Raw genomic sequence first — 15784 nt, 5'->3', positions numbered from 1 at the left:
TTATGAACAGAATCTTCAGTCCGTTTCTGGATAGGTTTCTGGTGGTTTTCATTGATGACATCTTGGTCTATTCTAAGACTAAGGAAAAACACAAGGAGCATCTGAGGTTGGTACTGCAAACCTTACGAGATAATCAGCTATATGCTATGTTATCCAAGTGTGAGTTCTGGTTGGAAAAGGTGGCTTTTCTGGGTACTACAGGAGGTTGCTGAGAATGTTGCTGAGATCCGGAGTTTCTTGGGTTTAGCTGGGTACTACAGGAGGTTCGTGAAGGATTTCTCTAAGATCACTAGACCTATGACAACTTTAATAAGGAAAGAGACCAAATTTTGTTGATATGAGAGTTGTGAGACGGCGTTCCAAACATTAAAGGAGCATTTGACTACAGCTCCCATTCTGGCTAGGCGCTTTACCTGAGAGAAGTGAGAACATTGGGGTCTATATCGATGCTTCGAAGAATGGATGGTTGTGTTTTGATGCAGAATAGGAAGGTCTTTGCCTATGCTTCGAGGCAATTGAAGCCGTATGAGAAGAACTATCCTACTCATGACTTGAAACTGGGTGCGGTTGTTTTTGCTCTAAAGATTTGGAGGCACTATCTGTACGGGGCAACCTTTAAGGTGTTTTCAGATCAAAAGAGCTTGAATTACATCTACACTCAGAAAGAGTTTAACATGCGTCAGAGACGGTGGAGGGAGCTGATTGGGGCCTATGATATGGAGGCCAATATGGTTGCAGATGCTGTTAGTATTTTAGACCATATTAGACTCATCTTATGACAATAAAATTACTAGCTAATTTTATAAGACGGTCTCAAATCTACATGCATGCAAAGATAATTAAGACGAAAATTCCTTACATTGGTTGTTAGGCAAAATATGGGCACTACTAGGTCTCCTGCCTAAGTAGTTCTTGAGCTTAGTGTGTATGGATGATCCTCCTAAAACCCAACCACCAAAAAGATGGTCTCCTCTAGATTGCACCCAAGAATTCACCCAAAGCTTACTACAAATAATATTAACTAGATATTATTTGAGTATTATGTATGTATATTTGAGATACTAATTAATATTATAACCTTGATAATATTATTAGTCTGCTTTTATATGTGTTTTACTGTAAAAGGATGAACAAAAATAAGAAGAAAATATGGTCAATCATGGTTGATGAAAATCGGCTTAGACAAGAGACAATGACCAATTTTTCTTCAAATTTTTCAACCTTAGAAATGATGGAATGAGTGGGGTATTTATATACATGAAAATGTAAACAATTCACATACAAATGATAGTGGGAGTGGCCTACCTTTTCCGCTCACAATGAGTGTATTAGTAGGTGTATAAAAACCGGTCCAAATGGACCCCTCTGGGTACGTTTCAATTTCCGACATTTGTCCCGCAAATGCTTATAAGTCTTATATTTAATTATCTTATATAAGTAACTATTAATTTTAATACGATATTATATCCGATATAATATCATACACTTAACTATTAAGGCGATTAGACAATTGTACTAGTATACAATTCGTCTTATACGACTCAATTACAACTCCTTGTAATTAATATTTACCGATTACCTCCGCCTCGCATATTATAAATACATATCGTATTATTATTAATACTTTATTAATAAATGATACAATATTAGTAAATTAACCTTTAATTACTAAAATTTATCTTATCAAATAAGGCATTATATTTATTACTTAATTATCGTATAATTAACAATAAATATATTTAATTTTCTTTTAAACACATACTCGACTACACACTAGTCAATATATATATATATATATATATATATATATATATATATATAGGGTTGAGATCCTATGAGAACCTCTTTTCCATGAGAACCGTGAGAACCACAAGTTCAGAACTTTTGTATCAAAAATACAACAATATTAAACTAAAGGTTAAGAACCTTTGTGCCAAAGGTACATGCGGATCTGATAAGACAATCTCAAATAACATGTTTGCTGCGGGGGAAATGAAACCCGAGAGGATGAAACAACAGTAGCAAGATAGATGTGAATAAAATAGCAGAAGACTAACTCATGTTCCACAGATAAAAGGAGCACAATATCCAATACTTAAATAACCCAACCAACCGATTTAGCACCCATGGATAAACCAACTAAAAATTGACATCAAGTAATTAGAAAGTCAAAATCTAATCAAGTAGAAATAGCTCAAGTACAGCCATATAAGGAACAAGTCTTCACCTGTTCTCGTAATGAATACCATACCAGCTCCGCGCGTGCCAAAATCATAGCCGGGTTAAATTTCTGCAATAAACTAGCATCCAAATTTGTTTTCTAGATAAAACTCTATCAGATGTAACAAGCGGATAAGTAATGAGCTGCCCATAATCTTCGACACACTATTATCCCCACAAGAATAATCAATCGACACAGTACTATCCCCGCTAAAAACCGACATAAAGTAATGAGTGGTTACAATAAGGTCGCCAGGAACATGCAGGTTTACAGCAGGATAAACATTAAACTTCATAATCCAACTCGGTGTCGTAAGATGGCATAAGTTAATTCAGCAATACTAGTGTATGTATCAGTATCACCAAAATGAATATTGTCGCTGAATAAACGACCAAGAAATTCCTCGTGAATACATCTTTTTGGTACAAAGGTTCTGAATTTTTGGTATAAAGGTTCTGAACCTTTGTTACAAAGGTTCTGAACCCGAGGTTCTCACGGTTCTCATGGGAAGGGAGTTCTTATAGGATCCTAAATCTATATATATATATATATATATAGAAGGGTTCTTATAAGGCCATTATATCATATAAGGCCCTAAGTCTTTATAAGAACTCTTGGATGAAGGGATTGAATGGATGAGATAAGGACAGAGGGCACCTTTTTTAGAGCAAAAAAAAAGGAAATGCTTGTTGTATGAGAGAGGGTCCACATATCACTGTTTATGTACTTCTTTCAGTACAATCCCGCGGACAAAAGGAATAAACAAACACTAATAATTCATTTTGCATGCTTTCCCTCTTCATTCACCATTCAAAACCTCTCAACAAGCAAAACCCATAAAAATCACCATACAAACGATCCTAAATCCTGTAAAATGCATTATAAATCATCAAAAAAATAAGAGAAATTTCATTCCAACTGTAAAACTACTTCATGTTGCCGTTCAATTTCATTCGCTTTGTTGAAGATAAATAAATTTTCATTGTTCATCAGAGAAAGACGCTCAAAATGACAGTCAGTGTTTGTGAAATGGATCATATGCAGATTGAAGTTGTCGTCGATGGTAAGTTATTTGCTTTCTTATTTGTGTCTTGGTTATTGTTGTAGCTTGATGTTCAAGAATAAAGTGATATATGTAATTTTTGATTGATGTTCATTATTGTAGCTTGTTGTAGCTTGTTGTTATTTCATTTGTGTTCATTATTCTTAATGGTGTTGTATTTTCATGGTGTTCATCAGATTTGTTCTTTCATTTTGGTAGTTTGTTGTTCATGGCAAAAAATGATAGAAATTTAAAAGCTTGATAAAGAATGAATTATAACTTCAGTGGGTTTAAGTAAAACTCTTAACCGTATATGTATAACTTCAATAATACAGTTTGTGTACTCATGCAGTTATTATATTCATCGTGTTATAACTCCCTTGGTTTTTTGTATAACTCTTTGACAATTTCCTGCAGCTTCAGGTAACAGAGTAATTCAACCGTAAATTTTGCATAAAAAATATTACTAAACAACCAATTTTGATATTATTATTCATGTTATAGCTTAAGTTATACATTCATTAAGTGAAGTTATAGGATGTGGAGGGTTATACATTCTCTACTTAGAGTTGTACATTATATAATTAGAGTTATACAATCTGTGTATAAAGTTGTACATTATATGTTGTAGAGTTTTTATTATATGCTAAGAGTTATACATTGTATGACTGGAGTTATACATTCTGAAAACTAAAGTAATACATGCTACAATGTATAACTCTAGGCATATAATGTATAACTCTTAGCATATAATGAAAATATATAAGCATATAATGTATAACTCTAGACACATAGGTATACATTATATGCCTAGAGTTATACAGTCTGTATCTAGAGTTATACAGACTGTGTCTAGAGTTATACATTATATGCTAAGAGTTATACATTATATGCCTAGAGTTATACAGTCTGTGCCTAGAGTTATACATTGTATGACTAGAGTTATACTGTTGTGTCTAGAGTTAGACATTATATGCTAAGAGTTATACATTATATGCCTAGAGTTATACGATGCATTGCCTAGAGTTATACATTGTATGACTAGAGTTATACATTCTGAAAACTAAAGTAATACAGTCTACAATGTATAACTCTAGGCATATAATGTATAACTCTTAGCATATACAGACTGTGTCTAGAGTTATACATTATATGCTAAGAGTTATACATTATATGCCTAGAGTTATAGAGTCTCTGCCTAGAGTTATACATTGTATGACTAGAGTTATACATTCTGAAAACTAAAGTAATACAGTCTATAATGTATAACTCTTAGCATATAATGTATAACTCTTAGCATATAATGAAAATATATAAACAAATGTATATTTCTAGACACAAAGTTATACATTATATGCCTAGAGTTATACAGTTTGTGTCTAGAGTTATACAGTATATGCCTAGAGTTATACAGTCTGCGTCTAGAGTTATACAGTATATGACTAGAGTTATAAAGTCTATGCCTAGAGTTATACATTCTATGCTTGGAGTTACAGGGTAAATGCTAAGTAGCTTGGAGTTATATATTTCTTAAATATTTCATGGATGTTTGATTCTAATCAGATGGTCGTAAGGAAGCGGAAACTGAGTATTGTAAGCATTTCGCAGCGGAGTTTACACCTTGTGTAGGACAACAATTTTTTGAAATCGACGAGGCAGTGACATTCTATAAAATTTATGCATTGGCGTCCGGGTTCGATGTTCGGAAGTATTCGACGAAAACATGGCGCGACGGTGAAATCAAGTCAAAGTTGTTGGTTTGCAACAGAGAGGGATTCACATATGTCCCAAAAGGCGAGGCAGTAATTAAAAAAAATGAGACCGGGATTAGGGAAGAAGAAATGCAATAGGGATTAACAACTGCGAAACAGAGGAAATATACAGTCAAGAGGGTAGGGTGTAAAGCACATATCAGGCTATTTATGAAGAATGGAGTATTAGTAATTGACCGATTCCACATGGGGCATAATCACGAGCTTGTATCTAGTGAGGATCGTCAGTTTCAAAAGATGTCGCGGAACATAGAAGATTTTCACAAGTACTTGATAATGTACAACTCAAGGGTTAGTTTACTATTAATCAAACCTCCACTAATTGAATGACAAACTTCTAAAGTTATACACCGAGATCTTAGAGTTATGGAAACCTCAAGTAATTGATTGTGAAACTTCTAAATATTTTTTAAATTTCTAGAATAATTTATAACAGCCTTAGAGTTATATAGAAAGTTGTTAGAGTTATACATATTCGCAGTAAGGTTATACTTTCATATGTAAGAGTTATAAATAATAAGAAGTTGCACAATCAATCAATGGAGTTATGCATATGTTTCATGAAGTTATATGAAAAGGTGTAAGAGTTATAGTCGAGGAATCCTTGATTATTACTCAGCACTGATCAGGATTTGTTGTCCACTGCAGTTGAGGATAGGAGCAACTAGGACGTACAACATGTGTAAGGAACTCGTAAACGGGTTCGAGAACATTGGTGCATCCTTAACTGATTTTAAGAACTTCCACCGAGATGTGAAATGCTTCATCCTTAAACGGGACGGTCAATTGTTCATAGATCGGTTCAAGAATATGGCAAAAAATAGGCAGAGGTTTTATTTTGATTATGAAGTTGACAAGGATAATAGCCTTCGAAGGGCAATCTGGGCTGACAGAACCGCTAGAAGGAACTACTCCGTTTTTGGAGATGTAGTGTCGTACGACCCAACATACTAAACAAACAAGTACGATATGATTTTCACGCCATTCACTAGCATAGATCACCATAAGCGATCAGTAACATTCTGTGGGGGCATTGATTGCCCATGAAGACCATGAATCCTTCCAGTGGGTTTTCAACAGGTTTTTGAATGCTATCGGTGGAAAGGAACCCAAGTATATTATCACATATCAGGATGCGGGCATTATTAAGGCCGTACCCCTTGCCTTCAAGATTGCACGCCACCGATTTTGCATGTGGCATATAATGAACAAGGTGCCATCAAAGTTCGGGGTGACAAGGGAGGATTATAAGGAGTTCCTTCAGAAATTGAATAACATTATATGGGACGACAACCTAGAAGCAGACGACTTTGATGCTAGGTGGGCATAAATAATGGAAGCGCATGGTCTTGTGAACGAAGAGTGGTTTACAGTGTTGGGGCTGGTGTCCTTAACAGTTAGTGCAAGGACTTATAAATCTCTAAAAGGATCAAAGGGCATACTTTTGGTATTATTATCAGTTGATCCACGTTTATCAATAACGGTTGGCTTGCTAGATAAGTTTGACGTTATTGTCATACAGATGGCGGTGATCAACTGGTCCCTAAAAGTCACACCTATAGGATACGTTTGAGAGATGTGACAGTATGGAAATACAGTCATATAGATGCCAATTTTGACTAACCAGTTAGTCCGAGTTATTTGACTAGTAATTAGTCAAAATGTGATGTTGAGATATTATATTTAATACAGATTAAATATTATGGGCTAAGGCGAATTAAACAGTTAATTCGTAAATTAAATATAAACGATTATATTTAATTAATGTATATTGAATAAATTATACAATATCGTCTTTGTCGGACATGTATTAATAATTCAACTAACCCGTATTATTAGTTGATATTTTAATAGCCGATAACCGATGACGATTTATAATGAAAATCGCGTCATATACATTTTAGCGGAATTGGTCAGACTACGAGTTTAAAAGAAGGAGGAAGTGAAAGCCCACTCCCTCCCCTAGGGCTCTCGGTTTGGCCGAACCAAACAAAAGGAGAGACTCCCTCTCCTTTTGACCTAAGCATTCATTTTACATGATAATTAGGGTTTTGAAGTGCAATTTTCTCTGAAATTCCTAGATCTCACATCGACAAAACTCACAATAGCTTTCTCAATATTGCAAGTCAATTAGAAAGCATTTCTAGCACAAGGGCATAGTCTCAGACGGTCTTGGGTGCAACAATTAGGAGGAAATCTCTGTTGATTTCTGTTCTTTACGCCGTGCATCAAAGGACCCGAGGTTGATTCTTAATCTTTATCGTTTCATTGTTGTTTTTCGTTTATGACAATATTTCACATGTTAAATTTACGTTATAGTCCTAAATTTAAAGGGTCTTATACGGATATTACCTCACAAGTGGTATCAGAGCGAGGCCACATAAATTTTCATTGTGATTTTTCATAAAACGTTTTGAAACGGTTGTTTTTGTCTCGAAAACCGTGTCTTGTTTACACGGCTGAATTTTTTTTTGAAACCGTGACATGTTTTACACGGTTGTTTCATCTTATTTTCGTTTTGTTTTTGTGCATATTGTTGTTTTATACGGAGATTATAACAATATGTCAAGTTTTGTCAGATTGTAAAATTGTTCTTATGCGTTTTTGATCAAAATTGCATCAGTTTTTGTTTCGTCAAAACTATTTTCACGAGGGTTTTGATTTTTCAGAAATTTTGATTCTCGATCGAGCATGTTTTTTATCGATCGAGAGGTTTTTCTGTTTTGTTTTCACTCGATCGAGTCCTTGTTGTGCTCGATCGACCACTTTCAAAACCCCACTGCTCGATCGAGATGTCCTCGTACTCGATCGAGCAGATTTGCTGATAAAAGCTCTCGATCGACCTCCAGTACTGTCGATCGAGTACTTTCTGATTGGCATATCTCTCGATCGACTCGCAATTCAGTCGATCGAGCCCTTTTGTTCCTCGATCGAGCACTATTGTCCCTGGATCGAGGGATTTTTGTTTCTGGCAGCTTTGAAAATTTATTCTTTTGTTTTAAATTTTCTTTTGGCCTTAATATGTACTTTATACGGATATTGTACACTCGCTTGATAGTGAAACGGTTCACCCACGTAATATTAAGTTACTTTAAAACGATTTATAGTAACGGATTATCTCGGATTAAAATTAACTTGACTAAAGCGGTTTTGTCATATAATTTTAATTATCTTTGGTGGTTTGGATAAATTTAACATAATTACGGAATTATGTCACGAATAAATTTAAATTTTAGTTGATGCATTTCATTTATCGTTCTTGTTTAATTTGAATGCTTTTAATTACGTATTTATTTATTTTTGCAAACGGTTGTAACTTAGTGTGGCCTTAGTAGAACGTGTTACCGTAATGATGGAACACGGTCTTGGTTGTATTTTGAGATCTCGTATCTCCATTTTTATTTCTTTTAATTACAGTTTTTATTTAGAATGTAAATAGGTTTATATTTGTAAATTTTAAATTGTAATTTTTGAGAAGACCAAAGATGGAGACCGGATGCTCACTCCCGCTACATGGATCAAGATGGAACATCAAGACCAGCTTCTCGGGTCCAACGGTGGATTCCAAAGTTGTTTTATGTTCTTTTTATTAGGATAGGCCACACTAGGAATTTTTATTTACGTATTGCATTCTTTTATTTATTTTTCGTAACGATAATATGCATCATATTCCGCCTATAAACAAAACCACCTAATTATTGCATGAAAACTGACACATATAGAGGTCACGAGTTAGTTTTCTTTGACATTCTCATGTCACACGTTTTTTAAGCCATCACCCAAATTAATTCATTCACGCAGACGCTAGTTATTCGTTCACTTAATATGAATTATAATTTAGTTGATGGGATCTTCCTCGTATAAACAAAAATTGAGAACGGTCTTTATAGGTCAAACTCCAATGAGTCCCTTCTTCGTCGGTAGGCATAATATGACCCCTTCTACGTCGGGTAAGTTGGAACCGATTGACCTATTTTATCTCAACACTATGGTCAACAAACGATCTGTGACTATGGTGGACTATAGATAGGATTTACGGAAATCTATCGACCAAGAGTTCTTACGGAAGAATTAGCTAAACAGTTGGCTTATCAATTTACGTAAATTGAGTCTTGGGATCACTTGTATTATTCTTGAGGGAGATCAATTATGCAAGTGCGAGAGTCTACACGTTAAAATGAATTTTAAAATAGACTTAAATCACCTCGATGAGTTGCTTATTTCGTTCTTGTTTTCCTTTTTTTTCAGTGTAGATCACGAACTTTTAAAGCGCTAATAACAAATGGTGGTTCTACCGATAACCCAATGCCAAGTGCCACATTGGACCGTGAGTCCCGGCTTCGGATCTTCATGAATCAGATGAATCAGTCTACTCGGATCAAGAATGATGGATCAAACTTCGCGGACTGGGAGGCGGCGTTACGGAATCTTGCCGCCGCTACGGGAAGCTCAAATATCTATTAGAGCCCATCCCGGCAAACCCAGGTCCCACGGCTAGAGCTGCTGAAATCACCAAGTTTAATGATTTCTGTATGGAAGCGGGTGCGATTAAAAACGTACTCATTTTTGCAATGGAACCCAATTTGCAGAAACGCTTCATAGCCCATGGTGCGAACAAGATTTTCACCACGCTCACCAAGGAATTCTCGAAAGCACCGAGAATCGTGACCTATGAGCATACCACTCGCTTCTTTGATGTGAGACTCCAGAAGGGCCAACCAGTTAGCCCACACATTCTCAGCATGATTGAGAATGTCGAGAAGCTGGAGACCTTTGATTGTAAGATCAGCGAGAACATTGTGATCGACCGCATGCTTCACTCACTCCACGATGGTTTTTCGCAATTTAGAGCGAATTACTATATGAATGATTTGAAGAAAAGTCCCCATGAATTGCACTCCCTTCTCGTATGCACCGAGAAGGACATGAAGTTCAGTGGGAGCTTGAAACAGGATGTTCTCGTTGTGACAAACAAGGGGAAAGGTAAGGGCAAAGCTCAGGCAAACCTAGCAGTAGGTAAACCGAAGTTCAAGAAGTCGGGTTCAGGTAAGAGTGGGCCTGGTGAGTCGAGCACCTCATCAGGCGCGACAAAGAGCAAGAATGAAAACATGGAATGCCATCATTGCCACAAGACTGGGCATTGGAGGCGTACATGTCCTGTTTATCATGAGGACTTAAAGGCAGTCGTGTTAAACCCGTTGGTATGTCTTCTTCTTCTACTTTTATTCATATGATTGAGATTAACCACGCAAGTTACGGAACTTGGGTACTTGATACTGGTTGTGGTTCTCATCCGTGTAATCATGTGCGGGGGCTCGAAACATCGAACCCCTCGTAAAGGGTGAGGTGGACTGCGTGTTGGGAATGGAGCAAGAGTAGCCGCCATCTCAAAGGGGACATATGTGATCCAGCTTCCTAGCGGATTTGAGTTGTCATTATATGATTGCTATTATGTACCCAGTCTTTCGAAAAACATTATTTCGGCCGCACTTGACAAACTTGGTTTTTCATTTGTAATAGAGAATAATACTTGCATTTTCTCTTTACACGATATGATTTATGGCAAGGCAGTTTCCATGAACGGAATTTATGTTTTAGATCAGACCACCGAAATATTACACGTAATGAATAAAAAGTTAAAGGTTGGTGACAAAAATCAAACGTATCTATGGCACTGCCGTATGGGACACATTAATGAGAAACGCGTTAAACAGCTCATCAAGAATGGAGCTATCTCGGCCTTTGATTTTCAATCATTTGGCACGTGTGAATCATGTCTCATTGGTAAGATGACTCGTATTTCCTTCAAAGGTGTTGGAATGCGCGCTGCTGACCTATTAGGACTCATACACACGGATGTATGTGGACCTATGTCAATCACCGCACGAGAAGGCTATAGGTATTTCATCACTTTCACGGATGATTTAAGTAGATATGGCTATGTCTACTTAATGAAACACAAAAGTGAATCCTTTGAGAAATTCAAAGAATACCGAGAATAGGTACAGAACCTATTGGGTAGAAAGATTAAAACACTACGTTCAGATCGTGGTGGCGAGTATCTTTCTCACGAGTTTGATCAACACCTAAAGGACTGTGGGATTGCCCTACAGTTAACTCCACCTGGAACACCTCAATTGAATGGTGTGTCCGAACGGAGAAATCGAACACTACTTGATATGGTTCGATCCATGATGAGTCACACCGTGTTGCCTGACTCATTGTGGGGTTATGCTCTTTTGTCAGCCGCTCTAATATTTAACCGAAGTCCGTCTAAAGCTGTTGACAAGACTCCATATGAACTATGGAAGAGAACGGTCCCTAACTTGTCCTTTATACGGGTTTGGGGCTGCGAGGCTTATGTCAAGTGGAGACACGAGGATAAGCTCGGCCCGCGATCGGTCAAGACATACTTTATAGGTTATCCTAAAGGAACCCTTGGTCATTACTTCTACTCGCCAACCGAACAACGTGTTTTTGTTGCGGCTAGTGCGACATTCTTAGAGAAGGAATTTCTCGAGAATGCAAAGAGTGATAGAACCTTTGACCTGTCGGAGATTCCAGAACCAAATACCGAGCAACCATTGGAGGAACTAATTCCTTCAATCCCGGCTGCGGTGAACATTCCTGAGGAACCTAGGAGGTCGGGAAGAGTCTCTATTCCTCCGGACAGATACATTGGTATGGTCGAGGAACATGACATAGATGACGTTCTACTCTTAACGAGTAGTGAACCCGCAACCTATAAAGGTGCCATGACTAGTTCTGACTCAAAGCTATGGCTTGAGGCCATGCGATCCGAGATGGACTCTATGTATGAGAACAACGTATGGGATCTTGTTGACTTACCTGCTAAGGTTCGTCCCCTTCAATGCAAATGGCTTTACAAGATAAAGCATTCTGTGGAAGGTCAACAAGATATCTATAAAGCACGACTAGTTGCTAAAGGTTTCACCCAAGTGCCAGGTTTGCACTACGATGAAATTCTTGCACCCGTAGTCATGTTGCGTTCCATTCGGATCATCTTAGCGATTGCCGCTTTTCATGACTATGAAATTTGGCAAATGGATGTGAAAACCGCCTTCTTAAACGGCTTTTTGGAGGAAGAGTTGTACATGGTACAACCCGAAGGTTTCATCGATCCACAACATCCTAAGAAAGTATGCAAACTTAAGCGTTCCATTTATGGACTTAAGCAAGCATCTCGGAGTTGGAATCATCGCTTCGACCAAGTGATTAAAGAGAATGGATTTACTCGATCGGTCGAGGAACCATGTCTTTATATCAAGTCGAGTGGGAGCAAGATTGTCTTTCCTAATCTTTGTATGTCGATGACATACTCCCGATTGGGAATGACATACCTCTCTTAACTTCGGTGAAAGTATGGTTGAAAAACCATTTCCAGGATGAAAGATCCGGGAGAGGCACAAAGAATTCTAGGCATTCGTATCTATCGAGATAGATCACGACGGATGTTATCTCTCGGTCAGAGTCTTACATAGACAAAGTCCTAGAGAGATTCAAAGCATGACTAACTCCAAGAAGGGGTTTCTTCCTATGGCTCCAGGGGTGCATTTGAGCAAGTCTCAGTCACCAGAGACACCGGAAGAGAAAGAGCGCATGACACGGATTCCTTATGATTCGGCTATAGGATCAATCATGTATGCCATGATATGCACACGTCCGGACGTGGCATATGCATTGAGTATGACAAGTCGATTCCAACAGCATCCAGGTGAATCACATTGGTTGGCTGTCAAGAACATTCTTAAGTACCTCCGGAGGACTAAAGATTGGGCATTGACTTATGGAGGCGAACAAAAGCTATGCGCAACCGGTTACGCAGATGCTAGCTTCCAAACGGATCGTGATGACTCGAAATCTCAGTCTGGATTCGTTTTTACTCTTAATGCCGCTAGTCACGGTGGAAGAGTTCGAAACAAATCATTTAGCAGATTCTACGACGAGTCCGAGTACTATGCCGCGTCTGAAGCTACAAAGGAAGCGATATGGATGCGTCAATTCTTACATGGGCTATCTGTAGTGCCTAGTTCGAATGACCCGATTACCATCTATTGCGACAATAGTGGTGCCATCTTCCAAGCTAAGGAGCCTAAGTCTAGCAACAAGTCTAGACATGTACAACGGAAAGCTTATCTAATCCGAGATTACGTGGAGCAAAAGGAAGTAGTGATAGAAAAGATTGCTACAGATGATAACATAGCAGATCCTCTCACTAAACCATTACGACAAGATAAGCATGAAGGGCACGTCAATTCCATGGGAATTAAATGTGTTCCTAAGTTGTAGTACTCTTTTATGGATCGGATTCATTCCCTTTTGTACTCCATACAACATCATCGTTTTGATATTTATACATTTTGTTTTTCATGTGGAATTGTACGACAATTTTGAACACCACAAAGTGAACTGAACAAACATTATATTCTTTAGTCCTTAATTGCCCACATGAGCTGATAACTCTGGCAATTATTTTGTGACGTTGGTTGATGGTGGGTTCAACGAGCCATAAGTCAACCGGTTGACTGACCAATCACAGAGGCGAGTTATACGGATATCTCGTAGGACACAATTGTGACATCGACGTGGAGTCCTAAATGTTTTATAACATTCGGTGCCCGGTCGTGGATAGGACCTCCATAGTGATCCTAAGAGTCGATTCTTTTGACTATCGACTGTCTCTTGAGACTACGGCAGATTTTGGGTGACTTTGGTTTCTTTCTCACGGTCATCCGTAACAGGGGCCAAGTAGATTTTTTTTGGTCATTTCATGCTGCGCTTAGTTCGGAAGGAGTTCGAGTTGAAGGAAATATTCAGCCTTTATCATGTACTCGATATTTCTCGGGGCCACTCGAGGAGTCAGAATCGAAATGCATGGCCATGCTCGGATACGGATTCGTTTTATCAGTTAAGTTACTCTCTAGTCGGGGAAACCACTCTTGATCCAGATCGATTGTAAAATACGACCTTTGCGGATCCGGATCTGCAAATTGTTTTACATTGAGTGGGAGAAATTTTAAATGAATATGAGAATCGGTTATCGCACATACACTTGTACGGACAAGTGGGAGTTTGTTGGAGCTTGTGTCCTCCAGTTAGTGCGGATAACGTCATTGCACATACACTTATACGGACAAGTGGGAGCTTGTTGGGGCTGGTGTCCTTAACAGTTAGTGCAAGGACTTATAAATCTCTAAAAGGATCAAAGGGCATACTTTTGGTATTATTATCAGTTGATCCACGTTTATCAATAACGGTTGGCTTGCTAGATAAGTTTGACGTTATTGTCATACAGATGGCGGTGATCAACTGGTCCCTAAAAGTCACACCTATAGGATACGTTTGAGAGATGTGACAGTATGGAAATACAGTCATATAGATGCCAATTTTGACTAACCAGTTAGTCCGAGTTATTTGACTAGTAATTAGTCAAAATGTGATGTTGAGATATTATATTTAATACAGATTAAATATTATGGGCTAAGGCGAATTAAACAGTTAATTCGTAAATTAAATATAAACGATAATATTTAATTAATGTATATTGAATAAATTATACAATATCGTCTTTGTCGGACATGTATTAATAATTCAACTAACCCGTATTATTAGTTGATATTTTAATAGCCGATAACCGATGACGATTTATAATGAAAATCGCGTCATATACATTTTAGCGGAATTGGTCAGACTACGAGTTTAAAAGAAGGAGGAAGTGAAAGCCCACTCCCTCCCCTAGGGCTCTCGGTTTGGCCGAACCAAACAAAAGGAGAGACTCCCTCTCCTTTTGACCTAAGCATTCATTTTACATGATAATTAGGGTTTTGAAGTGCAATTTTCTCTGAAATTCCTAGATCTCACATCGACAAAACTCACAATAGCTTTCTCAATATTGCAAGTCAATTAGAAAGCATTTCTAGCACAAGGGCATAGTCTCAGACGGTCTTGGGTGCAACAATTAGGAGGAAATCTCTGTTGATTTCTGTTCTTTACGCCGTGCATCAAAGGACCCGAGGTTGATTCTTAATCTTTATCGTTTCATTGTTGTTTTTCGTTTATGACAATATTTCACATGTTAAATTTACGTTATAGTCCTAAATTTAAAGGGTCTTATACGGATATTACCTCACATACAGAAGCGTAGGATAAAAGGAGCCAATGGGTGATGGCGCATTGCAGGGACTTGAACATGGGTGGTGTAATGAGGACAACCCAGAGATCAGAGAGCATTAATAGTTTTTTTAAGAAGTTTGAGCAGAAGTCAGGTACGTTAGTGGAGTTTTGGATGCGTTTTGAAAGCTCTATGGACCATCAACGACATACGCAGAAGAGACTTGACCATGAAAACCGACACTCAACACCAGCAAGGGGGACGCATTTACCCATAGAGGAATATGCGTCAAATGTTTATACCTGTGAGGTTTTCAAGGAATTCCAACTAGAGGTCATTTGCTCAATCGATACATGTAAGACCGGGGGCTATGCTGATGTCGATGGAGTTTAAGTGACTGTCGTTAAGGATTCAATCAGAGAGAAAAGTTTCAACGTAGAGTACAACCCAGGTAACAACATTTTGGCATAATCTTTACCTATGTGGTAGTTGACTGAAGTTTCTAGATATAGTGCCAAAGTTACATTGTCTGAATATAAAAGTTATACAATTGTTCACTGAACTGCAGTTATCTGCTGTATAAATATGACTACATTTTGAATAACTTTAGCTTTCAG

The sequence above is a fragment of the Silene latifolia genome, chromosome Y (assembly GCF_048544455.1).
Source record: "Silene latifolia isolate original U9 population chromosome Y, ASM4854445v1, whole genome shotgun sequence".
Taxonomy (NCBI): domain Eukaryota; kingdom Viridiplantae; phylum Streptophyta; class Magnoliopsida; order Caryophyllales; family Caryophyllaceae; genus Silene; species Silene latifolia.
The sequence above is the reverse complement of the archived record's forward strand: the minus strand, read 5'-3'. Positions refer to the sequence as shown.